Here is a 27,500-nt window from a genome sequence, read left to right on the forward strand (position 1 = left end):
AATACATTTATATATACATACAAACTGAGATAAATAGAAAGATACACATACACACACACACACACACATACTCATAAATATGTAAATCTTTGTGTGATATATCAGTTCCTCCTGGACAAAGCTCCTTTCAAATTGGTGAGTGAAAAAAAGCACCTTCTCTGTGTTATCAACGTGTGTGTGTGTGTGTGTGTGTGTGTGTGTGTATATATATATACACACACACACACACTTAGATATATATATATATATATATATATATATATATATATATACATATTTATATACATATATGTACACACATACACATTAATGATTCTTTTCATGTCAGGTTATATATAAAAATGATTTAGCATTAAATGGACACACCTATGCATGAGTATCCATATATGATATATATATATATATATATATATATATATATATATATATATATATATATATATATAAATGTGGCTAGTGCAGCTGGTGACATGTAAAGGGCACCCACTACACTCTCGGAGTGGTTGGTGTTAGCATTAGCTACAGAAACCAAGCCAAATTCAGACTGGAACCTGGTGCAACTCTCTAGCTTACCAATTCCAGTCAAGCCATCTAGCCCATGCCAGCATGGAAAGTGGACATTAAATGATGATGATGGTAATGATGATGATATATATATATATATATATATATATATATATATATAATAAAATCGGCATATATTCCACTTGGGCAAGTGTCTTCTACTATAGCTTCGGGCTGACCAAAGCCTTGCGAGTGGATTTGGTAGATGGAAACTGAAAGAAGCCTGTCATGTGTGTGTATATAAAAAAAAAATATATATATATATATATATATATAAATAAAACAAAAGGTTTTGGGAAGCTATTAGGAATTTTCCAAAAAATTCTAGGTATTACCCTATTATCAACTCACACATGGTTAGGATTGGTTTTTCCAACAAAAAAAAATCTCTTACAAATTATTTCCTCAATATTAGTCTGTTAAATAAGAATCCATTTACTAATACTAACATTAATTTAGCTAATACCATCCACCCCCCTAGAAATATTAAGAACAAGGTTATTGTCTCTGAAGTCAATTCCAACAGAATTAAGTTTATGTCAAGTAATTCTAAGATTAAAACCTCTATATACCAGTGTAAAATTACTTCAGGTACCAATGTCTTTTTTTTTGTATATAGGTAGTTCTTCTCAGTTATCTAAAAGATTATGAACAAAAAAAAAAAAAAAAATCTTGTTTTTAATTTTTCAACTCCTACTAAATCCTACAAGTTCCACTCACTTCAAAAATTTTTTTTTAAATCAGAATTTAAAATACAGAGAGTTCACATTTTTTGCTTAAATCCTAGCAATGGACCACCCATGGGTGCATCATCATTCCATTAAATGTGTTTATATGGAGAATAATATCGAAAAACATAAATACATGTCAGAGTGGCAATTAAACAAGGAAGGTATCAGGTGCTTGTGAGTTGTGCTAAAAACAACAGCTAAATCACACACATACAAAAGAAAATCTGTTTTTTTCTTCTTTCTTACAATCATATGAATTCCCATGTGTAGAATACAGATTTGCAAAAAAAAACTCCTAAAAATTTATTTTTTAAATGGAAAACCTATGAGGAGTTATATGCGCTGCTTAAAATAGAATTCTGCTCTTTTGTGATGTGGATAAGTTGGAAAGACAGAGTAAACAAATGTTGCATTACTATAAAAGCTGAAAATTGAAAGACATCTATTGTTGAGAATCAAGTCCACAAAGCTATCACATTTTGGTTATACAATACTCCATGATGCCCAAAACCACACTGACAAGAAGTGTTGGAGGTTGTGTCAATTAATATTGAGAGAGAGAGAGAGAGAGGTGGAAAAGAAGCTGAGGTGAGGGTGACAAGAATGTTTTAAATGTATTATGTACCATTCAGGATAAGGATGATTGAGGGAAGGACAGGATCCTTGACTTACCCTACTGTCACTAGTTCTCTCAATCATCCTTACACTCAATCTTACCCCCCCCCTCTCTCTCTCTCTCTCTCTCTCTCTCTCTCTCTCTCTCTCTCTCTCTCTCTCTCTCTCTCTCTCTCTCTCTCTCTATATATATATATATATATATATATATATATATATATATATATATATATATATATATATTTATATATTATATATATATATTGTTGAGCTTTGTTTTATCAGATTTGTTGAGCTTTTCACCCAATCCAGCTGTACAAATTCATCTGCCAATCCATCACTCACCATATTCATCGCATTTTCCCTATCCTACATCTTTACCCTTCCCTGCTCTTCTATATATATATATATATATATATATATATATTTATATATATATATATATATGGAAAAGCTATGAGGAGTTATATGCGCTGAGTGGTTGGCGTTAGGAAGGGCATCCAGCTGTAGAAACTCTGCCAAATTAGATTGGAGCCTGGTGTTGCCATCCGGTTTCACCAGTCCTCAGTCAAATCGTCCAACCCATGCTAGCATGGAAGGCGGACGTTAAACGATGATGATGATGATGATGATATATATATATAGAAGAGCAGGGAAGGGTAAAGATGTAGGATAGGGAAAATGCGATGAATTTGTACAGCTGGATAGGGTACAAATTTGATAAAACAAAGCACAAGATAAATAATAAAATTAAGGTGACAGACAGAAGTGACTTGTAGAGAAATACTTGGTTGGAATTTGACCCGGATATGCACTAGCAGGATGTGATTGATTAGGAATGGTAAAGAGGTGGTTGTTAAGAATGAAGTCTATTTTAACACACCGTGTATGCAGTGGAAGTAGTGTGAGTATAATGAATTAAGAGCTATACATATAAAATGTAAAATATGGAAGAATTGAAAAGAAACCAATTAAAGTAATGGGATAAATTTTGAAATTTAATCCCTTTGATACTAACCTGTCTGAAACTAATTCCATTTGTGCTATAGTTTTAAAATAGTCTAAATCAAAACCTTCCATCAAAACTTCATTTTAATTTATGTTCCAAACACTACCTTGATAATGATAAAATTATTTTACTAAATTCATCATTTTCAAAATTGATTTAAACAAAGGCAGTATATTTCAACAGAAATACAGTAGCAAAATTTTAATAGTGGAACCGTTTTGGGTTGGGGTATGTTACAGATGGAAAATAGAAAACCAGAAGAGTCTTGATCAACTTAAAGCTCTTTACTATTTTTTTTAACCCTTCAGCATTCGGATTATTCTGTCAAATTTCATGCTTATTTATACACATTGTTTTGAATTAATCATATATTATCTTGTAGCTTTAAGATTCCAATGATGTGACTGTATTTTCAGAATGGCATTGTAGGGTTGGTGCAAGGGGCTAGATCTGGCCAGTTTGAAAATAAAATAGGTAGAATATTTGGGCCAAATATGGCCAGTTTAAATGCTAAAGGGTTAATCAACCCTAGAGGATGAGAAGCAAAATTTATCCCTGGAATTATTTGAAATCATAAGTTAAATGAAAATGACTAAATAGCATGGGGTATTTTTCAACAAACACTGACAACTCTGCCAATGATTATAGAACAAAAGTGAAAAATATAACATAACCATAAGAGAATAAGTTAACTGCTTAGTAGAGAGAAACAGAGGGAAAGAAACAGGAGACAGAACGAGATAGACAGATTGAAGGGAGGGGAGGTAAGAGGTAGAATCCTTCTAGAAAATAACATTCTATTAAAAACATTAGTACCTTATTTTTTATTTGGTTAAAAATGTACAAAAAAGACAATATAGAAATAACAAAACAAATCCCTAGTTTTACTGTTACTATGATAACATTAATCCATTCATATGAACTTCCCAACATTTATATATACATGTATGTGTATGTGTTTGCATGCACACAAACATCCATATATCTATATTTTATATTGCAATAGTATCATTGACTACAGGTTTCCAAAGGACTAATCACTGGTACATAGGAAGGGTGAAATAGGAGTGTCTAACCCTACACAAGAACTTTGAGGGAGTTTCTGAAATTGTAAGTGGTATTTCATAGCTTGTAGAAAATATCTTTTAAACTTTAAATACTTTTATTTGTTTATTTCATTGGAACATACATGTTTTTCTTCGATTATAAGCTACTGGGTGTGTATGTGTAAGTCTATATATTGTGGTCAAGACTTGTTGTTTTTTTTTAATTTTGTGTATTGAATATCTGATTTCCATGTGTTTGTTTATGTATACATATGTCATGGTTCAGTGGTTTTGGCTTAAATTTTACTTTGGTCAGTGAGAAAGTTCCTTTATGGGTAGGGGTTTGGTACAACTTATTGATATTGTCTGTTAAGCAAGTTTAAAATTTTCATTTGTTTAGTTCATAGAACATGTGGTGCTTCTTATCAAAGCAGGTGTGAGGATTAGAAAGTGAAGGACAAATTGACATGTTCAATTAAATATGGTTTTAAACTAGACCAACAGAGTGGTAAAGAAAAAAAAAAAAGCATGTGAATGCCAAATCTTTTGTCATTTCATTAATAAAATGGGTGAACCTTAGCTTTACAGTTCTGTCTATATTGCCTACAAAGTTTTATCATCTGATCTTACTGGAATTATTTCCCTTGCTTGCTATTTTTACATTTTAATCACTACTAGAGAAAGTTTTTTCTATTAATTGCTTAATCTCAATTCAGCAAAGTGTTTATCTCATTATATCTTACAGATGAAATCCTGCTATATTTATAGTTGTATGGGTTGACTTCAGAAATGTCATTTAGTTGTGAGACTCTCTGCCTGTTTCCCCATTTGATTCAGTTCTGATACTCCTGCACTCTCACTTTATATAGTTAGTCTCTCACTCCATACAACTATTACTCTCCCTCTCCTTCTCCCTACAGTTGTTACTATTTTGTCCTTCCTTAAGGAAAGGTTACCTAGTTGCTGAGTTCTTGTTCTGGAGACAAAGCAACTTTCTTGACCATCTTCTGTAGTATCAGAACTGAAACTGATATTGCGGTTAGGACAACAGTCACTGGGACTCACTGTTACTGGTTCTACTGCTGTTACCTTTTCTACCAGTCTAACTCACTGGGGGCAGAAACTTCAAAAGTGATTCTAATTACAACACGCATACCTGAGATTTCAGTTCTGTAATGCCAGTCTCATTACTTTTGATTCTGCACTTATGATAGAACAAAGCTCTGGAATGGCTCTGTGGTTTCTAGATGTGTGTGGAATTGCCATTAGTACATGTATGTCTATAATGATTTCTTCATGTCATTTCTTGAGACCTCTGTATTCTCAACTTGCTCATATTGGGCAACAAATGTGACAAGCCAGAAACCAATATCCCAATTAATGCTTCTGACTGTCAGATTTATTTTGCACTGATCCACATATTATGCTAAGACCAAAAAGGTAGGTTAGTGGGGCATCAAAGTAGCTATTCATTTTGGGTAGGCACTGCTATTCATTTTGCAATGGTTGATAGAAACCACATTTTCCCACACACTAACCCTTTGTTATCATTCCTCTGCTGACATATATTGCTTTTGTTTCAATTAATTTTTTTTAAATAACGAAGAATTTAGTAAAATAACTTTCTCATTATTAAGCTAGTGTCTGGAACAAATTGACATGAAATTTTGATGGAAGATTATCATTTAGATAACCTTAAAATGATAAGCTTGTGTCGTAGAACCAGGGACAGTCTCAGGTAGATTGGTATCAAAAGGGTTAAGCACAGTCTTATGCAACTGCTCTTTGCCCTCTTTGCCCATTCCTGTATGAGTTGCATGAAACAAGGAAGTAAAGAAGTACTATGCTTCAAATTCACTTCTCTTACATTTTTTTTTTTATTCTTCAAACCAAATTATATTCAAACATTCACTGTGGCTTTGTATGTTAGAAAAACTGCTATTATTATTATTATTATTATTATTATTATTGTTTTTAGTGAATAACAACCTCTCTAGATTAAAATCTATCTTCTGTTGTCATATCTGTTTTGTTGCCAAGAAGCAGCAACGGCAGCTGTACGTGTTTGGAAACTGGTCTCTGCTGTGTTCACTGTTATGATGGCTAACTTGCAAATTGTAAACAAGGTCTGTTACCTAGGCTACTTCATCAGCAGTACTACTGCTACAATTAGTAATAGTGTACCAGCTCCAGCCCCTGAGTGGGGAGTTTTTGATAATGGCAGTGTCAAATGGTTTAGGGAAACTTATCGAATTTTCTGATGACAAATGAACATTTCTTTTCTTTAGTTAAAGGCTTACTGAATGTGTCAGTGTCATCATTGTTATTATCAAAATTATTATTATTATTATTAGAATGGTGGATTGACAGAATTGGTAGGGCAACAGAAAATAATATCTTACTCTATTCAGTTACATCTATTCACATTCTTAATTGAAATACTATCTTACATTCTTTTGGAGCTCATAATATAATTACCTGTTAAATACAGGAGCTGAACTAATTCTTAAATTTGTTAGGCCAATGTCAGAAATTATTATTATTATTATTATTATTATTATTAAGGTGGCACACTGGACAAAATATTTAACAGCATTTCATCCAGCTTTGTGTTCTGAGCTCAAATTCTGTCAAGGCTGACTTTGCCTTTCATTCTTTCAGGGTCAATAAAATAAGAACCGGTTAAGTACTGGGGTAGATGTAATTGATTCCCTCCACCCATCAAAAACTATTGGGCTTGTGCCAAAATTTGAAACTACTACTACTGCTGTTGCCTTACTGCTTTCTTTGTAATTACTGTTTTTATCATCCTTTCCACTATGTTTTTGTTTTCTCGATGCAGGTGTAACTGATGTTAAAACTATTTCATGTCTACATCACTTATCTATAATTCTATCTCTCTCTCTTCTTCTCACATAGTAAATATCATCAAAAAGAAGGATAGACCTTCAATTGACCACTCAATTAGTATTGACTAATTACAAGCTGAAGCCTTCACTGCCACAGTTATAATCTGTCCAAACATAAGACAATTCTCACAGGCTCAATTCACCTAAACGTAAATAAGTACCATAGTAGGTACAGCTCACTATTGTGTGCAGCAAGGTCATTTTCTGATTAATGAGTATTCTAATTAGCCAAATGAAGTGATGCTAAGTCCAAATCTTAGATATAACTCAAAGGGGCAAGATAAAGGAATCTATCTCCAGGCTATATAAAAATGAAATTTACAACAGCCTCTACAAGTTGCATTATCAATCTCCATCTTCCTTCATATTCTTGCTTCTTTCACCTTGTCACCTTCTTCTCCCAGTTCATTTTCTGTGATCAACTTCCCTTCTACCCATTCTGTTGGTCAATGTTACTCTGAATGAATGGAGTCAATGAAGCGTAGTGAGAACTCTTTTGTTAGACAGCAACATCTCTAGAGCTGGTGCTGCAAGAAAAAATGCACCTGGTACATTCTATGAAGTGGTTAGTATTAAGAAGGGCATCCAGCTATACAACTGTGCCAAAATAGGCTGTATGAGCAAAATGTGATCCCTTGACTGAACTATGAAATCAGGAACATCAAGTAAGAATTTACTCAAATTGCGTTGACTTATCCAACATGGAAAGCATAGAAAGTGGGTAAAAAAAAAATTTTTTATATATATTTATTTCCAAATATATTTTGATATCTTTTGGAAAGATAGAAAATATGATGGAAATAGACAAAAGCCTTGCAATATTTAGTTTGGCTCCTGCTGAGTGGGGTCAACTTTGCCTTTCTCCAGTACTAGGATCAATTAATTGATTTTTATTCTTCCCCAAAATGTGTGACCTTGTACCTTGAGTTAGAAATCATTATTGTCTTGTTAAATAAGAAGTAGAATCAGTTTGTTTTAGTCTGTTTGTAACTTCATAGGCACTTAAAAGTAATTAGCAAAAGTGTAGTAAAAACCATCAAGGTATACTCTTTTACTCTTTTTATTCTTTTACTTGTTTCAGTCATTTGACTGCGGCCATGCTGGAGCACCGCCTTTAGTCGAGAAAATCGACCCCAGGACTTATTCTTTGTAAGCCTAGTACTTATTCTATCGGTCTCTTTTTGCCGAACCGCTAAGTTACGGGGACGTAAACACACCAGCATCGGTTATCAAGTGATGGTGGGGGGACAAACACGGACATACAAACACACACACATATATATATATATATATATATATATATATATATATATACAATGGGCTTCTTTCAGTTTCCGTCTACCAAATCCACTCACAAGGCTTTGGTCGGCCCAAGGCTATAGAAGACACTTGCCCAAGGTGCCACGCATTGAGACTGAACCCGGAACCATGTGGTTGGTAAGCAAGCTACTTACTACAAAGCTACTCCTGCGCCTATATTTAAGATTGCCACCTGTAGTAGTAGTAGCAATAGTTTACAATATTACAATATTTAATTTCATCTTGCTGTGATCTAAGTTCAGATCATTCCAAGATGGGTTTTTTTTTTTATTTAATTTCTGTAGTTACCTTGAAAATATACCTATTCCATTGTCACTACTGGTCTTCATTTGTAAATCTGTAGCCTTAAGCCCTGTCAGGAGAGATCAGCTTACACCAATTCACAAGGCCTCACAGTTTTCTCAGAGAAACAGGATTGAAACTCTTTTCCTTTTTTTTTTTTTTTGTCTATTATATAAGAGACGAAAATCAACTGAATCTTGCTTCTTTATTTACAAAACGTTAAAATACAGGTGGAATGATTCAGCAGAAAATTTGTTGATCCAAGTTCCCAAACAAATTAATCTTGAGTATTTTTTTTTAACTGTCGTTTTCTTTTTAACTTCTGAAGTAAGTATAGTTGAATGAAAGAAAGAATTCATGACTGTCATATTTATCAATACACCTGTCTGGCTGTTATTTTATTTATCTTTTATTTTGTTTCACAAGTAATTTGAAACTGGAGTAACTTAGTATAGAATGAGTCAGCAAAATTTAATGCAATCACAATGATTGTCAGTTTTATTAGCTTTGGTTTTATGGGGTATTCTTTACAGTTAATCAGTTGCTGAGTGTTTTGCTGTTGTTCAGTCCACAGATATACCCAGATCAGGGTGCCTATAATCAAAGTTATTCCAGCCATAGCCATATACTCTTTTTGGTAGCCCAGAGATTACAGAAGTAATTGAGGGAAATTTGGTTAATATGTCAAGAAAGTATTGTAATCAGTGACAGGTTCCCTCTTTTGTTTGTGTACAGTTTTTGAAATTAGTGTATTACTGAAATATTGAGTAAAACTTGAGTAGATAAGGGTATTGCATGACCAATGCAGAGGTCAATATCTAAGATACACCAACTGGTGTTTAATAGTATAGCCTTTCTTGGAATACACTTAATAATACACAACTCAGTTCACCTGTACCAGATTGTGAGATCATCTGGGAATGTTACAGATACTCTATCCAGAGGGATTCCACTCTTACATACTTAGCATCATGAAAATGGAGTTTAGTACAAGCTCCTTTAAGTCTGAATACCAACTAGCTTCAGATCACCTATGCCAAAATATTCCTGCTTAAATTCAGATCTTGATTAAAATCTTTAATAATAATAATAGTTGTTGCTGTCGTCGTCATCATCAAAAAGTGTATCATATAAATAATAGAGATAGGTATTATAAAAATAGAAATAGATGCAGATGTACAACATAGCTCAACCCACCTTTCAACATGGAGGTGGCTACATCAATGGCAAGAGTTTTTTTTTTTTTTTTTTTTGATAGGCTGAAGATTTTATCATTAATAGGATCATGGTGAAACAATTATATTGGACTACATCCAGTTTAAATAGAAACAGCAAAATAGATAATAAAAATCGTTGTAAAGTCAGAGGTCCAAACAATAATTGTAATTTCATTAAACATTTGTACGATGACAAATTATTGTATAAATTACTGAATTATTGTATAAATGTTCCGTTAAAATTTGTCAGTCTACAAATGCCTACACAGGTTTGATAGATAATCCATTTAAGGTGATATATAATATACAAAATCATTTATTTTGAAATAAGGCCAGAAAAAAGTAGCTAAGTTGTTGGCTTATATTTGGGAGCCGCAGAAATCCAATATTCATTATGGATTGAATTGGAACTAAGTAGAGGATAGTAAAATGTATAAGAGGAATAGATATCTATGTCATTTGCATATCATGAACACCTTGAGCGTATTCTCTTCTAAAGATAAACTACTCAATAGGAATCCTGAAAAGACAGTTATTTCCTGCTTCCTGGAAGTTGATTATAATTTATTCATGAAACCATATAAATTTTTGTGTTCTTTTATATATATATATATATATATATATATATATATATATATATATATATATAATCACCTCTTTTCTGTACCTTCAACCACTGCTCTTTTTCCCCTTCACTGTACTCCATTCTAAATACCGCTCTTATCTGCTATCATTCTCAATGCATTCCCATATCTATCATCATGGTCCACCTACTATAGACCCTTATGTATCCCTTTACCTCCCTCTCCATTGCTCTTACATCTTACACATCAACCCACTATTTTCTGTTCTATTCTCCTTCCTGAGCCACTCTTATTTCTCTCACCATACACCTTTAAATACTGGCATTTCCTATTATCTGCAGCCCTTTTCTAATTCATCATTCATTACAATAACCTCTACCTCCAACTATTTACCCCTTCCTCGCATTCTTAAGAAAGCACCCACTCTCTCATCCTTTCCCATGACCCAATGTCTGTGCCATCTCTTATACTCACCTTCTTGTTGCTTGTGAGTTTGCTCTGGCATCCCATCACTACATACCTCTTGTCTCTTTCAGCCATATATCTCCTTTATATCAAGACACCTGTGCTTATTTCTCTATCATACTTTAGTTTTTCAACACATGGCATACAGCCACCCACCTCCAACTTCCTTTCCCAAATACTTCCTCTTCATAATGGGAGCTTTTTTCATTTTTCTTTTTCTCTGTTCTTTTCTATCTTGCAAGCTATATAACAACCTCACTAGTGCTGGTGGCAAGAAAAAAGCACCCAGTACATTATGTAAAGTTGTTGTATTGGGAAAGGCATCCAGCTGTAGAAACTATGCCAAAGATGACACTGGAGTTCAACGCAGCCCTACAGCTCACCAGCTCCCTGTTTAATCACCCTGCCCATGCCAGCAAGGAAAGCAGCCGTTAACTAATGATATACGAATGTTCAGTAAGGAAGACAATTTCATCCAACTCAAGATGACAAAAGGGGAATGTTCAAAACAAACACAACCAGTTGGACTACAAAAAACACATCACAAACCTACAAAACAAATACAAAGCTAGTACAAAGATATAGTTGCAGAACTGGTTACCTATGTATGAATATGTTAGAATAATTAGTTTTGTTTGTTATTTACAATATAGTTAAGTACAAATTAACGTTTCCTACATGATGACAGGCATGCGAATCTTTATTTTGTACCTTTGTTATGTACAATATAGCTATGTATAAGTTAATTTATTCAACATGATGATGACTCGTGTATCTTTAGACCCGTGGTTGTTTCACAGAGGAGAACACAGATAATGTGTCAAATGAATACTATTTTGAGCAACCTTTACATGAAAATGGCTAGTTAAGCCAGCATTTGACTTGGCTGCAAGATCACAGTTAGGACAAGGATAGTTTGCAAAATGGTAAACATTTATATACAGTACTACGCAAAAGTCTTTGGCCACTTTAAACTATTGACGGTACCTTTAAAGCGAAAGAAATTTTAATTCCTGTCAATAAATCCAAATAAATCAAGAGATCAACTCTCTAGATTCACTTCAGCTATACACACCTAGTAAGAGCAACCTGTTACAATATTTTGTCCTTGTCTTTGCTTAGTTTTTCATTTTCTCGCTCCAACTATAAATTGCAAAGAGATGCCAAGAGTATCAATTCACAGATTGTATATTATGATATTATGCAATCCAGACATTAACCTGCACATGAGATTAATGTAGCCAAAGTTGGGCATCAGGTGCAGTAATTTCACTTGCCTGTAGAAGATAATGCTGATAAGATTGTGGGCATGTACACTGTCATTCTCCTCAAACTAACTTATTACAAAAATAAAAAGCAAAACAAATATATCACATGGATAAGATATTAACATCACAAAAGTTAGACCTCCTTCTCTTAATCCTTTAATATTCAGATTACCCAGTCAAATGTAATGCTTATTTATACACATTGTTTTGAATTAATCAATCATGCCTTATCTTGTAGTTTCACAATTTTGACCATGTGTTCATTTTTAGAATGACATTGTAAAGTAAATGTGAGAAGCCAGATCTAACTGTTTTAAACATAAAAATAAAAAAAAGAAAGAATATCTGGGTAGCATACAACTGGTTTAAACCTTCAGCATTTAAACTGGCCATATCAAGCCCCAAAATTCCATGTGTTTTATGTTCAAACTGGCGAGACCTGACTTCTCACACCTAGCCTACAATGTCATTCAAAAACTAAACAATCATACCATCAGTGCTATGAAATAACACAGGATTAATTCAAATAAATAAACATTAAATTTGAAAGAATAAGCTGATGCTAAATAGTTAAATGCGAAAGAGTTTTTAAAAAGTCTGGTATCTATTCTTCTAGCCAAAAAGAGAGAGGCAATGTGGAATAAAGTGTATTGCCCAAGGACATAATAATATGCTTAGTGTGGAACTCACCAAGATATGAGTCAATAGTGAAATAAAGATGAGTCGAGTGCGTCTAGCTCATTAACTCAGGAGTCCGTAATTACAATCGTTATCACCTGGCATGCCCTTCTGATTTGCATTGTGTGAATTAATTGATAAATTAAACATTTTAAAAAATTCTTTATCACACATTTTGTGAACAATTTGCATTGTTGGTAGTCATTGGTTCACTGCATTAATGATAAGAAAAATGATGAGAGAATGCTTGTGCAATATGAGTGAAGTAAATACTACAAAGTACTTTCACCTGACAACACAGGTGACTGAAAATGTTTTCATTAATGTGTATGTATCTTTTGCTGACATACATAAATATAGATACACACATATACAGGCATATCTACATACATATTTAGATACACTCACATACACACACATATTCAGATGCACTCACATACACATACATATCTATATGCACTCACATACATTAACACGTGTATATATATATATATATATATATATATATATATATATATATATATACATACACACATACGTACTGATACATACACAAAGAGCTTTCCCAGTTTCCATCTTCCACTAGTCAACTCAAGGCTAAAGTAAAAGACACATTGCCCTTAAGGGATTGTACAAGGGAATTGAAACTGGTATCATGTGGGTATGAAGTAAGCTTCTTACCCACGTACACATGCCAGTCTGTACTTAATGAATTACATGTAGATTGACAGTTCACAGACACAGAAGTACACATAAATGAACACAGACAGAGCCCCGAACTAGTTGAGTACTTCTCCGTATATTCTAAGTTCAAATCTCATCTCATCACTTCCAGTGTCCACTTTGCTCTCTGTTTGGCTTTCTAATTTCTAATGTGAGATGGGAAAAAAAAAAGCAGAATAAAAAAAAAAATACCAGTGACATGCTGGATGCATTTTTATCCCCTACATCCCAAAAATGTGGGGGGAAAAAAAAAAAAAAGAAAACTAAAATTAGGTATAAAACTTGTTCCTCCCCATCTCCTGAAACCAACTCACTGCAGAATCAAAAGAAATCAATCTAAAGAAATTTATTATTAATATATAAAATAAAACTATATTAAGAAAACGTTTGAAAACATGAATAAGAAAATGGGACTTTACCTGTGGGCTGACTGAATTGCTTTTATGTGATAGAGACACACTGCTCTCAGAACTGAACTAGTTATAAGTTTAAGGAAAGTGCAGTATACATATATACATTTATTATACACACACACACACACATACATACTCTGGAAAAGGAGTGGGAGGTGTGATGATGGCAATGGAGGTGGTAGTGGTGGTAATTGTAGTAGAAATAGGAGTGGAAGTAAGAGAGATGATGGCAGTAATAGCAGCAGTAAAGGTGGTGGTGGTGGTGACAGTAATGGTGATGGGGTATAATGGCAATGGTAGTGGTGACTGGTTGCCTGTGAATGTGATAGTTGTGGTGGCAGTAACAGCTGTAGGGGGCTGATGATGATGATAATAATCCTTTCTACTATAGGCACAAGGCCTGAAACTTTTGGGGAGGGGGATAAGTCGATTACATCAACCCCATGTGCTCATTGGTACTTTTTTTAATCGACCCTGCAAAGATGAAAGACAAAGTCGACCATGGCAGAATTTGAACTCAGAACATGAAAACAAATGAAATGTCACTAAGCACTTTGCCTGGCACGCTAACGACTCCGCCAGCTCACCACCTTGATAATAATAATAATAACAATAATAAGGTAACTCGAATGTGGAATCTAAAAACAGAAACAATTCCTATCATAGTAGGTGCCTTAGGTATAATAAAAAAATAATTCAGACAAATACATAACAAAAACACCAGCACTTACAAATATATATAACATACAGAAAATTGAACTACTGGGCACTGCACACATCCTATGCAAAACACTTTCAATACAGTAACCATAAGAGCATCACAGCAAACCACAGCACATACCCAAGGCACACAGAGCTGCGCTCGGTAGTGAAGTGAAAGCACGTTATAAAAATAAAACTACTGAATAATAATAATAATAATAATAATAATAATAATAATAATAATAATAATAATCCTTTCTACAATAGGCACAAGGCCTGAAATTTGGTGGAAGGGGATAGTCGATTACATCAACCCCAGTACTCAACTGGTACTTAATTTATCGACCCCGAAAGGATGAAAGGCAAAGTCAACCTCGGTGGAATAATCATAACAATAATAATGATAGTGGGTGGAGTAAAATCAATTTTAAGTGGTTTGTTAAGCTCCATCAAAACCATGATGATGATGTGATGTTCACTTTCCATGCTGATTCGGATTGGACAGTTTGACAGGAACTGCCAGTTGGAGAGCTGTCCAGACTCCATTTGTCTATTGTGGATTAGTTTCTATGGCTAGGTGCCCTTCCTAATGTCCACCACTTTACAGAGTATACTGGGTACTTTTAATGTGACGCCAGCATGGGTGCTTCAACGTGGTACTTACACGGGCGTTTTTTACGTGGCACCTGCATGGGTACCAGTATGAGTGCTTTTAATGTGATACCAATAAAAGAGTAATATGTGTGTGTGTATGTGTTAAAGGGGAGGGGCATGATGATTGAGAAAAGGTGAATTTGTAATTGAAGCAGATAAGTTTGTATGAGTGAGTTTTCTACATCCACTATTATTATTATTATTGATATTATTAGTATTATTACTACTACCACCAAACAAATCACAATAGTTTGAATAGAATATTCCCACTATATGAGTGTGAGTGTTTGTGTATATATATAAATAAAAAAGGTGTTTGTATGATAGTGTATAGAGGAATATATTATTCAAAAGAATTCCAACTCTGTCCGTTTCTTTATGTTTTATTTATATTCTTATAAAATTAATGTGGGATATAGAATATGGAGTGTATAGTATATATAGTAAAATGAAATGAAGTATTGAATGTCTTATTGAATAAATGAAATATTGAATATTAAATATTGAAGGACTAGTATACTTTCCTGCTTTCTAACAATCTTCAAGGTCCCATGTGACAGAAATGTTTCAACTGTAGTTGATTGGCTGTCTTTTGTCTTTCATATACATTCCTGTGGACAGCAGTAATAGTTGTTTGGCTATTTTTAGAAATGATGCCAAACCATTTTTCAATGTTTACTTTTAGAAATGATGATATTTGAGAGATTTTTTGTGTTTTAGTTATAGGGATAAGATTTTTAAACCCCAAATAAGATTAATTTAATGATTGTTTGTTAAACTTGGGTTTGAATTTCTTAATAAAGTCCTTTTCTCTCAATTTCATTCAGGTTGTAAAGTTTATGGAATGGAAGTATCATAAAAGTTTTTTGACCACAGGTTGCCAGATGGTTACTCAGTGGTATTTGGCAGACCTCTGGGTTTTTAATCTGTTGTCCATGCACATGCAAGCATTCTGATAGTGCATTACCTGTCTGGCCAACGTACAGTTCTTCACAATTTGGGCATTTGATGCAGTAGATTAGATTTCTACTTTTGCAGTTCATGTTCGCGTTTGTGAATATTTTCCCTGTTTTTATGTTCATATATGGGCCGGTATGAATTAATTGGCATATACCGCATCGGCTATCATTGCATTTAGACACAGTGAATGTTTGATTTTTGTTGCTGAGGTCAAACCTTGCCTTTGTTAATAGCTTTTTCAAGTTTTTAAGCTGTCTCTTACTGAGAGTTATAGTTTGATCTGTAACAATATTTCTCAATTCCTTACTTTGTGTAATGATTGGTAGGTTTGCTTTAGCGATATTAAAGATGTTCTGGTGGCATGGATTGTGTATCACTATAAATGGCATGATTTGTTCTTGTTTTTCTCTTCTTTGTGGTGTCCTCAGTTGTTGTATGGGTATTTTCGAAGCCTGCTGAATACCATTTTCTATAAGTAGTGAATGGTATTTTTGTTTGAGCAGAAATTCTTTCAGTTCCACCAGGCGCTGATTTCTGATCTTTAGATCCTCTACAATAGTACAGATTCTTCTGGCTAAGCAGTATGGGATGTTACGTTTTGTATGTGGTGGATGGCACGATTTAAAATTCAGGTATTGGTGTGTATCTGTGTGTTTATAATATATATCTGTGGTAATGGCGGTGTTCTTTTTAACTACCATTATATCTAGAAATGGTAATTTGGTACTGCTCATCTCCTTTGTAAATTGGATGGATGGGTGTAGGTTGTTCAGGAGGATGTTGAATTCTTCCACAGTGTTTTGAGATTTTGTCCAGATTATAAAGCAATCGTCAAGGTATCTCTTCCGGCATGGAAGTATATTTTCTATAGCAAAATGGCCAACCATCTGTTTACAAGCAAGATAATAGCTACCCATGGCTGGACATGTTCTCACAGGAGATTGGAAATGAAGGACACTGCTTGTATGACAATGCTACTCATTTACAGCTATGACATACTAACACAAATCTACCTATGCACATACACACTCACACACACGACAGGTTTCTTTTAATTTACATCTACCAAATCCACTCCCAAGGTTTTAATGGACAATAGTGCAACAGTAGAAAGTGGTGTGAAGAGAGACTAAAACTGAAACCATGTGGTTGGGAAGTGAATTTTTTTAACCACACAGCTGTACATTAATCAATTATGTGTGTAAAAGATACAAAGCACATGTCTAAGTATGTGTAAATAGACACCATTCAAAATACAGAGACACAGTTGTATGCAAATAAATATATGTAAAGAATGCATGTAAAAGAAATATGATTGCATAATAAAATGTTTATATACCTTTCTATCATTCTGAATTGCATAGATTGTCATGGTCCAAATCAGTTCTTATTCAGAATCTACTAATCTACTAGATGACTCAACAGACCATGTAATGTTTTTTTGATTTCCATTTGGTATTGTTTCTAAAGTTAGATGCACTCCCCAACACCATACAATTTAGAGTGAAAGTAGTGATAGTAGAGAGTATTAAATATGAACAGTTCTAATGCCATTCCATGTTACACAGCTATTGCAATGGAAGAGACGTAAAGTGATAACAGGTGTTGATATAGAAAATTGAACATGGGCAGATCAAATGCTATCCCTCAATATCAAAGCAGAATGGAAGAGTGAATATGAAAGAAGGAGAATGTTAGATGAGACAATAATGAAAGCAGTAGTTGTAGACTTGACTGGATATCATGAGTGTGGGATCCAACTGAAAATATATTACATATCTTAAACTCCATCACCACCATTTTAACAATTATTCTATCATGCCTAAACAGGTGGGCTGGCCTTCCCCAGCACCACATGCTATCACTCATCATGGTCCCTTAATATCTGCAGGAGGACTGTAAGGAAGTGTACAGGGTACTGAAGAAATTCCAGACATGATAGCAAAAGCTGGTGTTGAAAGGCCTGAAACTTAGAAAAAGTTTTAAGTTTTGCTATATAGAATAGAAAACAGGACCTTGCTATCGTCAACGAAATGACCAAGCTTGGTATGCAGAAAAGGAGTAGGCAAAAATACCATAACATGTACCCAGTATAAATAATGGATGTATAAGAGGTTAGTGGGACCACAGGCTAATAGAAAAGATAGACTTCATATGTGGTTGTTGATGGACAAAGGCAATGAGTACTAAGAGCATGTGACAAATAGATTCTCTCAAATGCAGTCGATAGTTTCTTTTATATAGGTGATCTAATTAGCAGTAGAGATGGTGTTTGGAAAATCACAGTAGCGATAGTAAGAATGAGTTGGAAAAATTTCGGATATGTACCTCTGCTTACAGAAAGGGGTTCTCTGTCAAAGAGAAGGGCAGATTCTATGACGCTTGTGTGCAGAGTGTGATGCTGAAAGCTTGCAAGTCATAGAATGCAGTGAATTTACTAATATTGGGGAAAAAATGAAGCAAGCATGTTTTAATGGACATGTAATGTTAATGTGCATGGAGCAGTGATAATGAGCCGAGACAAAAACAGGATATAAGATGTAGTACACAAGAGAAAAGTGATAGAATCTTGGATATGTAATGCATGTCTACATCAGGGCCTTTTGGCTATTTTATATCTAGTAAGTATCCATTTGCTATCCATTTTAGCTATTTGGTACCTTCTTATCTTTCTATCATTTTTATGATGATGATATGTGTGTATACACACAAATATAAATGTATATAAATACATACACATATTTATACATGTACATCTATACACACATATATATGCGAAATTTAAAAAAAAATGAAATTCATCCTGTACACATAAAATGAGTAAGGCCTTATGAACTCATAGCACGTTAGCTTCTTTGAGTTTATTATCTACCTTCTGTTGTTGTGAGCAATGATAATGTGACTTCACAGAAAGCTTGTAACTCTCCATGGCAGCACCAAAAAACCCATATATTTTTTGTATACAAAAGACACACAAAGGAGACAGGGAATATTATAGTTTGTTAACAAAGGAATGACTGACGTATACACATACACACACACACACACACACACACTGCTGACAATAGCCATGTGCACCTGTAAAACTGTTTACAAACAATAGATCTGCCATAGGCATATAAAGGATCACATAAAACATCAAAAGCAGCATCCACACAAAGTACAAAGTGGAAGAACAAACTCTATAATCTAATGTAAAGAAGTATATTTGAAAGGGTCGGATACTGAAGTCTAAATACGGACAAACAATATATAAAAATTAGATCCACACCATTCATGAGTTGTTGTTTAGCTTCATCTCAATTCTGAACAAAGAAATTCTAACTTTAAACATCCCTTGTTATTTTCAGACAATTCACCCAAAACTACATTATCCAACTGTATTTTTTTTATTAGTTTGATGTAATGTTTAACAGCAATGTTTGGGAGCAACAATTACAAGCATCAGTAGGTGTAACGTTCAAGATTAATGCTATCCTCTGCAGATATTTGACTAAAATAAGGGAAAGTGACCAAAACCTTTGGCAGTTTGCTGTGCTTGAGAAGACATGCCAAGCTGAGTGAAATCGTAGTTGAGGCCAGTGCTGGTGACATGTAAAAAGCAGCCTGTACACTCTGTGGAGTGGTGGGCATCCAGATGTAGAAATCAACCCAAAACAGACTGGAGCCTGGTGTAGCTCTCTGGCTTATTAGCCCCAGTCAAAGTATCTTACCCATGCTAGCATGGAAAACTGACATTAAGTGATGATAATGAAGGTAAATAAATACCTTAGAGACTTGAAGAACTAAACTTAGGGTAACTAACATTTTTGAAGAAAGGTTTAGAAATGAGGTAAAGAAGAAAGAGATTTCTTATCCCACCTCGTTATCAAACCCGCCTCCATCAATACTTTGAGATTTGGAATTCATTCTTTAGCATTCACATTATTCTATGAAAGATAATGCCTATTTATTCACAATGTTTTTAATTAATCATGCATTATCTCATAGCTTTGAGATTTTGTTGAGATAGCTTAATTTTTTGAATGTTGTTGGTAAGAGTCCATCTTTGATTAGTTTGAACATAAAACAGGTAGAATATTTTGGCTGGATATGGCCAGTTTTAATGCTAAAAAGTTAAAGAACATTAGAATATACTTACCAAGAGAATAAACAACAAAGTCTGAATATGCAGGAGTGTGGACACTGAAGCTACATGACACCATGTAATGTTATTGGAACCAATTGAATATCATCATCACAGATCAGATTATGTTCCAGCTATAACTGTCAAATCTTATTTTAGTACATCTAGAATTATACTTGTGAAGGCAAGTGGCTTAGTGGTTAGGCTGTTGCGCTAATGATCGCCAGATCATGGGTTTGATTCCCTGACTGGGAAGTGCATTGTGTTTTTGAGCAAACCACTCCATTTTATATTGTTCCAGTCCCCTTCGATTGAACAGAGGCAGGGGATATTGGCCAGCTTGCCTGCCTAGCCAGCAGGGTGGCATTATTTGAAGGTTAAAACAATGCAAAAGTGCACTGTGACCAGCAATGTGTAACAACATCATAGCCTGGTCAGTCACGTGATCATGTGAGAATTACATAATCTAATGTGGTTCTCTTTTCTGTAAAGCTGAGCTTAAGCAACAACCACCCACATACCCACCCACCAGTGAAACTATTACATGTGGTTTCACTGAAAAGTTCCTGGATTTAAGGGTATCGTGAAAAGCCTGGTTGGAGGCAAAACCTTCTGAGGCTTAGAAAAACCGAAGGACTGCTGCAATAAGTGTGTGAATCTGAAAGGGGAATATGTTCAATAAAATCATAATTAACTGATCCTCCTGTATTTTCTTTTAGTCATGTCTGTGCTGATATAGTAATTATACTATGATACTGAGTGGACGTTATAACTACCCAACTTGTTGAGGATAATAACACTGTATGACTGGGGGTCGTACAGTATCAGATAGAACCATTCTATTGACGAGTTTGGAATATAACAATATCTGTCTGAGTGACAACCATCATCAAAAGATAGATACAACAGTGGCAAAAGACCACTTTATAACAATGGTGATGAGGAAAACCAAATTTGTGGAGTGAACAAAAGAAAACACTTACATGGAGAGTTTAAACTAATTCACATGGAAAATTAGATGCCTCGACAAAAAAGAAATGAAAGTCTTGTGCAAACTTACGAAAATCATAAAATATGGAATACTTGTTAGCTGGGGTAGTTGAGTTGCAAAAACAGCAACAACAACAACTCAAGGAATGAGAACAGCAACAAGGATTGCAGCAGCAAATGTTACACCTAATGAAGTCAATAAGCAAACCAGAGAACACATTTTCACCTGACCATGTAGCAAATTCCATATGCGAATTCAAATATGACCCTAAAGAAGGAGTAACCTTCGAGGCTTACTTTTGAAGATTTCAACAAATTTTTGAAAAAGAATATCAGGATTGGATGGACGAAATGAAAACACATCTAGTGTTAAGAAAACTAATGACAGCAGAGCATGAGAAGTAAAGTAACTTCATATTGCCAAAAAAAAGCATCTGCAATAAATTTCACTGACACAGTTGATATTCTCTGCAAAATGTTTAGTGAACAAAGAATGTGAGAGATTTAGGCTAGATACCCTAACAGTTGAGGGAACCCGTGGAAGAGGTAGGCCCAGGAAGACCTGGGCTGAGGTGGTGAGGCAAGACCTTCGTACATTGGGCCTCACCGAGGCGATGACTACGGACCGAGACCTTTGGAAATGGGCTGTGCGTGAGAAGACCCGGCAAGCCAAGTAAGATCGTTGCCAGTGCCCCTGGACTGGTTCTTGTGCGGGTGGCACATGAGATGCACCATTTTGAGCGTGGCCGTTGCCAGTACCGCCTGACTGGCTCCTGTAGGATTTTCGAGCGAGATCGTTGCCAGTGCCCCTGGACTGGCTTGTGCGGGTGGCACATAAAAGACACCATTTCGAGCGTGGCCGTTTTCGTGCGGGTGACACGTAAAAGCACCCACTACACTCTCTGAGTGGTTGGCGTTAGGAAGGGCATCCAGCTGTAGAAACTCTGCCAAATCAGACTGGAGCCTGGTGTTGCCATCCGGCTTCACCAGTCCTCAGTCAAATCGTCCAACCCATGCTAGCATGGAAAGCGGACGTTAAACGATGATGATGATGATGATGATGATGATGCTTACTCTAGATTCTTGCAAGTGTTTGATTTTTGCATAAGGATTGCATAAGTGGTTGGCATTAGGAAGAGTGTCTGTCTATAGAAACCAAACCAAATCAGACTGGAACCTGGTGTGGCTCTCCAGCTTGCCAGCTCCAGTTAAACTGTCTGACCCATACCAGCATGGAAAAGAGACGTTAAAGAATGATGATGAAAAGAAACAAAAAGGCAAGAACAATAACGGAAAAATTAATAAATAACTCAGAGAGACAATCATATACAAAGACTATCTTGCAACTATGTGACAAAAGTAAGATGTGTTTGTGTGAAGTAATGCTAATAGGAAAGATGAATGTCCTTTTATACTTAGAAAAATATATAAATGATAATTTAAAATTGGAATAAGCAAAATAAGACATGTGGGATAGAGTTACTGAAAAGGACACAGAATGTGTAACATAAGTACTTTTACAAAGAAATTAAAGTAATAAAAATAAAGCCGAAGTGAAGACCAAATATAATGTGCATGTGTTTAATTTGCAAGATATGACCATCCCCAAGTATAATAATAATTTTAAAATATTTTTTAAAAGTAAGACATACCAGGAACTGAAATTAAATTAAAGTTCTTGGACAAATCAGGAGCTAGAAAAAGAGCATTGACTGTAAGAGGATTGACTACAAGAATGGCCAGTGCAAAAAGAGTGGGTGGTTTGAAATAGGAGTGGAGAGAACAAAAGGGCACTAGTGGGCTGAGAGAAAGGGGGAAGGAGTGGCCACACATGTAGATAGGGATAGAATTATAGAAGGAAAACTAGATAGGGGGGAAGACAGGAAACAAGAAAGAAGGATATGCAGATAGAGAAAGAGAGAGATAATTAAGTGAAAATGGTAGAGAGAGAGAGAGAGAGAGAGAGAGAGAGAGCAATAGCAAGCTAAGTATAAGGAAGAAAAGATAGATTGATAAGTATATACATAATATACAGGGAGGGCCAAAAGTAATGAAAAGGTATGAAATTTTAATAAACTTTTTAATGATTTTTTTTTATTAAGATGTGATTTTTCCCACCTAGCTTGCAACTACTTCCAATTATATATATATTTTTTTGTAAATTTAAAACAAAAAATTAAGAACTTATTAAATATTGTTTTCAAATTTTGGGCACAAGACCAGCAATTTTGGGGAAAGGGGTAAGTTGATTACATCGACTTCAGTGTTTATCTAGTACTTATTTTACTGACCCTGAAAGGGTGAAAGGCAAAGTTGACCTTGGCAAAATTTGAACTCAGAACGTAAAGAAGAATGAAATGCTGCTAAGCATTTTGCCCATCATGCTAATGGTTCTACCAGCTTGCTGCCTTGAGCTTATTACATATTGAAACACCTTTGTGACTTTTGGCCCACCCTGAATATGTCTGTGTCTATATATATATATATATATATATATATATATAAGGGCATTACTATACAAGAATATCTCACGCTATGAGGGACTCTAAGGTCAGACTACCATAATAAACACACTTATTATGGTAAAAATGTGTTTATTATGGTAGTCTGACCTTAGAGTCCCTCATAGCGTGAGGCCTTCTTGTATAGTAATGCCCTTATATAAATAAATATATTTCGGGGAATAAATGATGGATTTTTTCCCTTATGAGGTTTTTTTCACGCTAGCTACTTGATAAATTCTTATAAAAGAATTCATCCTATTATTGAATTTAAATATATATATATATATATAGTAGCAGCTAAGCCCGGTTTCACCCGGTCAGAGAGCGACACGAAGAGAGAAACGAAGACATTAAAAAGAGGAAGAAATGGATACGAAGTGGTGTTTGGGTGACGGATCTTGGTAGAAAAAAAAGAATGTCATGGTGAGTTAGTAAGGAGAGCAAAGCAAGACTGGACTTACGTGGGCTGACAGGACGATGAAAAAATTGCGGAGTTGAAATTGGAGCAGTTGAAGTTGCCGTTGTTATCATTAGAGTGCCTCTTGGTAGACAACATTCTTTGTCCTTTCCTCAGGTGCACAAATAGAAAGAACCCGGAGACAGCCAACATACAGTTGTGCATGTGAGAATACTTGATCTGTCAGATTCAAACCAACCGCTTGCACGGATTGTCCCTGCGCCTTGTTGATTGTCATGGAAAATTGCATCTGTTTAAACTTGTAGGTTGTATCGGAGTGGGTAAGGGACATGGGAGTTATAAGTATGTCTTAGCCAGCGGCCGGTTCATTCAAGATTGTTGCCTACAGAACTCGGGAGCACAATTTTTTGATAATCATCCACATATCATTGCACATTATTGGAGCATCTAAATTCCTTAGCAGCATAATTGGCGTGCCAACTTTCAGATGCAGTTCGTGAGCTGATAGTTCTGTGGGTCCCCCCTTTTGTCAGATTTGTCATGGGCTGGCCGGTCTATCTCAGATACATGGGAAGCTGGATTAAATTTTTCATCAACACAGGGGAGCCAAAATAAATTTTTTCAATATCCAAGGGAAGCCAAATCGCGAAAAAGGTTGAGAAATGCTGATCTATAACGATGGTTTTTATTTAGGCACATCGTAAAAGTAATTATAATGAATTGCTTAATATAAAGAAAAGTATGCTTTTTCAAGCAAATACAGTTAGAAAAAATATTTGCCATTTCAAGTCATCACTAAAAACAAAGCTCATCAATTTTTGAATGAAATAATAATTTTATTCTTTTATTCAAAGTTGTAAATTTTGCCCAAGAAATAAAGCAAATAATCACCAAATGCATTGTTAAAAATCTGCAACTCGATAGCAAATATCTCTAAATTGATTAGAAATGCATAAATTTAATAATAACAATGTTTTTAAGATTCCGGTCCGAATGACATGAGTGTTTTTGTTTCACTTTTGACAGGTAATACTTAAATAGTGGAGGAGATATGATGTTGCTGTGGGCTGGAAGTATGCAAGAAGTTAACATTTTTTTTTTTACTAAAACACAACTGGGACCCTAAGTAAGGCATGTGTAAAATTTGAATGAAATTGGTTGTGTAGTTCTGGAGTTTTAGGGATTCACACAGACACAGACACACACAGACATACATTCTCAATTTTATATATGTATAGATTACCAGTAGAGCATATAATATACTTCATTAATTATATCTTACTTTAGTTAATACTTATATTTATTAACTATGAAGGAACTACATGTGTTTCAGTATTGGAAGATTACAATATACATATACACAACTGAATACCCATATATATACATATATAAATACATATATGAAATCATCAGATTTACAATCATTCCAACACGTCTTCAGGTTCTATTTCAAAATATTATATATCTAATTTTACATCCCTTTTAAAAATAAGCAATACAATTAAAGATTAAAAATTAAGAATTAAAAATTAAGAATAAAAATTATACTTTGTAATATTAAGAATTAAAATTTATATATTATACATTATAAATATGAATTAGCATATATATCAATCATGTAAAATCAAGTATATGTCAAATACAGAATGTGAGATATAAGATTAAACATCAGAATAAAAATGTCTGTCTTTAAATGTGATATATAACAAGAAAAATTCAAATACATATCTTCCTTTTTTTGCTGGTACTAAAATGGTGATTTGAGGAAGAAGATAGCAGGGAACTATGGGTATTTATAAGTGATTAGTACCAAGGGGGGTAATTACATTATACATAGTTTTAATTTTAAATTATCCTCTATTATTATTTTCAAATTTACCTATATTAGGAAGTATATATAATTTGTTATTATATAATTTTAGTAATATTTAATTCATATATTTTTTTAATTTAAATTATTTCATTATTTTTTATTTTTTATTTATTTAAAAAAAAAATTATTTATATAGTCTATTCAAGTGCTTTAGAAATAAAATTGTGTGGTTATTTGATTCAGGAGTTAGGGGTTCAATACTTCATTTTACTAAATGTAAAATTACTTCAGTGCCAGTTTTATGGTTTTATTGGAAACTATATTTGAATAATTATTGACCTTTTTAAAAACCATTTTTACTATTTTAAGTGTCTCCTTAATAATATTAGTCATAACTTGATCCCAATACAGAATAATTAACCATATAATATCTTTTTTATTTTTCATATTTTTATATTATCACTAGCAGTATAACCCGACCTTGTCCGGGTGTGACTTATTACGCCATCTACGATAAGTCTTGCTAGGTGAAAATCAACTAAAAAAGAAAGCCTTACAATGAAAAAACCCTTATGATGTAAATATGTTCATAATTCAAAAGACGATGAAATTAATAGGGAAAGTCTGAAGGCTGTTTTGCATAAAATTATTAAGCGTATGTAAATTTCATCTGTCTAATTGGCTATAGAAATGCTTGTGAAAACAACTTTTTGCGCTGCCCTGATTATACATTGCAGGGTAATCCCTTTTCGCAGGAGCTAGGATGGCAATTTCTGATGAAGCAATTGCTGGCGATCTGTTGGTACACAGTTTTGCCACAATTCTATCAGATTGGGCAGATGTTGATGCACCATTTTGCATTGTGTTCAAAGTAGCTTCTGGAATGTTATTTTAAACCGGTTGCTTCCTTTCCCCAGCAAGCTCTCTTCTTTGGAGGCATAATCTATGTATATATTAAACAGAACAAAAGTTATAATAGATGGCAGGGTCGGTACTTTTCACATATCTGTAATTTTTCAGATTAACCCCTGCACAATTACCCAACCCTAATCCTAAACCTAATCCTAACACTAACCCTAACATTAACCCTAAACCCTAACCCTAAAACCGTAACACTAATCCTAACCCTAACTGTAACCCTAAACCCTAAACTCTAACCCTAAAACCCTAACCCTAACACCCTAGTGAAAATCGTGGTATATTTACAAAATATTGACGAACATGAGTTATATTTTACTGAATGATTGTGTACTTGCATGTGTATGCGTTTGAGAGAGCACGAGGTATGGAGAGAGGGAGAAAGGGCTAGAGGTAGTTAAAAGTTGTCTTATGACGGCTTCTCTTCACTGCCTATTACTTCATTAGAAATCTATGGATGCACTTACGCACATAATAGAGAAAAATTAAACAAATATGGACAACTTGCTCCGAAACACCACCGAGTGGGGAACATTTCTCAAAAATAACCTGCAGTTGTTTCCTTCAAAATTCCTACATGCTCGAAATGTA

The 27,500-nt window shown here is 34.4% G+C and overlaps 1 long non-coding RNA gene across 7 annotated transcripts in view; it reads right to left on the reverse strand.

Moving 5' to 3' along the window:
• LOC128250296 (uncharacterized) overlaps positions 1 to 27,500 on the reverse strand; it is a 49,106-nt gene that overhangs the window by 839 nt on the left and 20,767 nt on the right. The window contains exon 1 of one of the 7 annotated variants that reach the window (XR_008266313.2): positions 13,831 to 14,744. The exons of 4 other annotated variants lie outside the window; for them this stretch is intronic. This is a non-coding gene — a long non-coding RNA (uncharacterized LOC128250296). Of the gene's footprint in view, positions 1 to 2,731; positions 7,402 to 13,830; positions 14,745 to 24,221; positions 24,849 to 27,500 lie in introns of those variants that run through there. 2 more of the 7 variants (XR_016237518.1, XR_016237523.1) reach the window with 2 other exon arrangements.

This window comes from Octopus bimaculoides, chromosome 20 (genome assembly GCF_046866305.1).
Source record: "Octopus bimaculoides isolate indiv1 chromosome 20, ASM4686630v1, whole genome shotgun sequence".
NCBI lineage: Eukaryota > Metazoa > Mollusca > Cephalopoda > Octopoda > Octopodidae > Octopus > Octopus bimaculoides.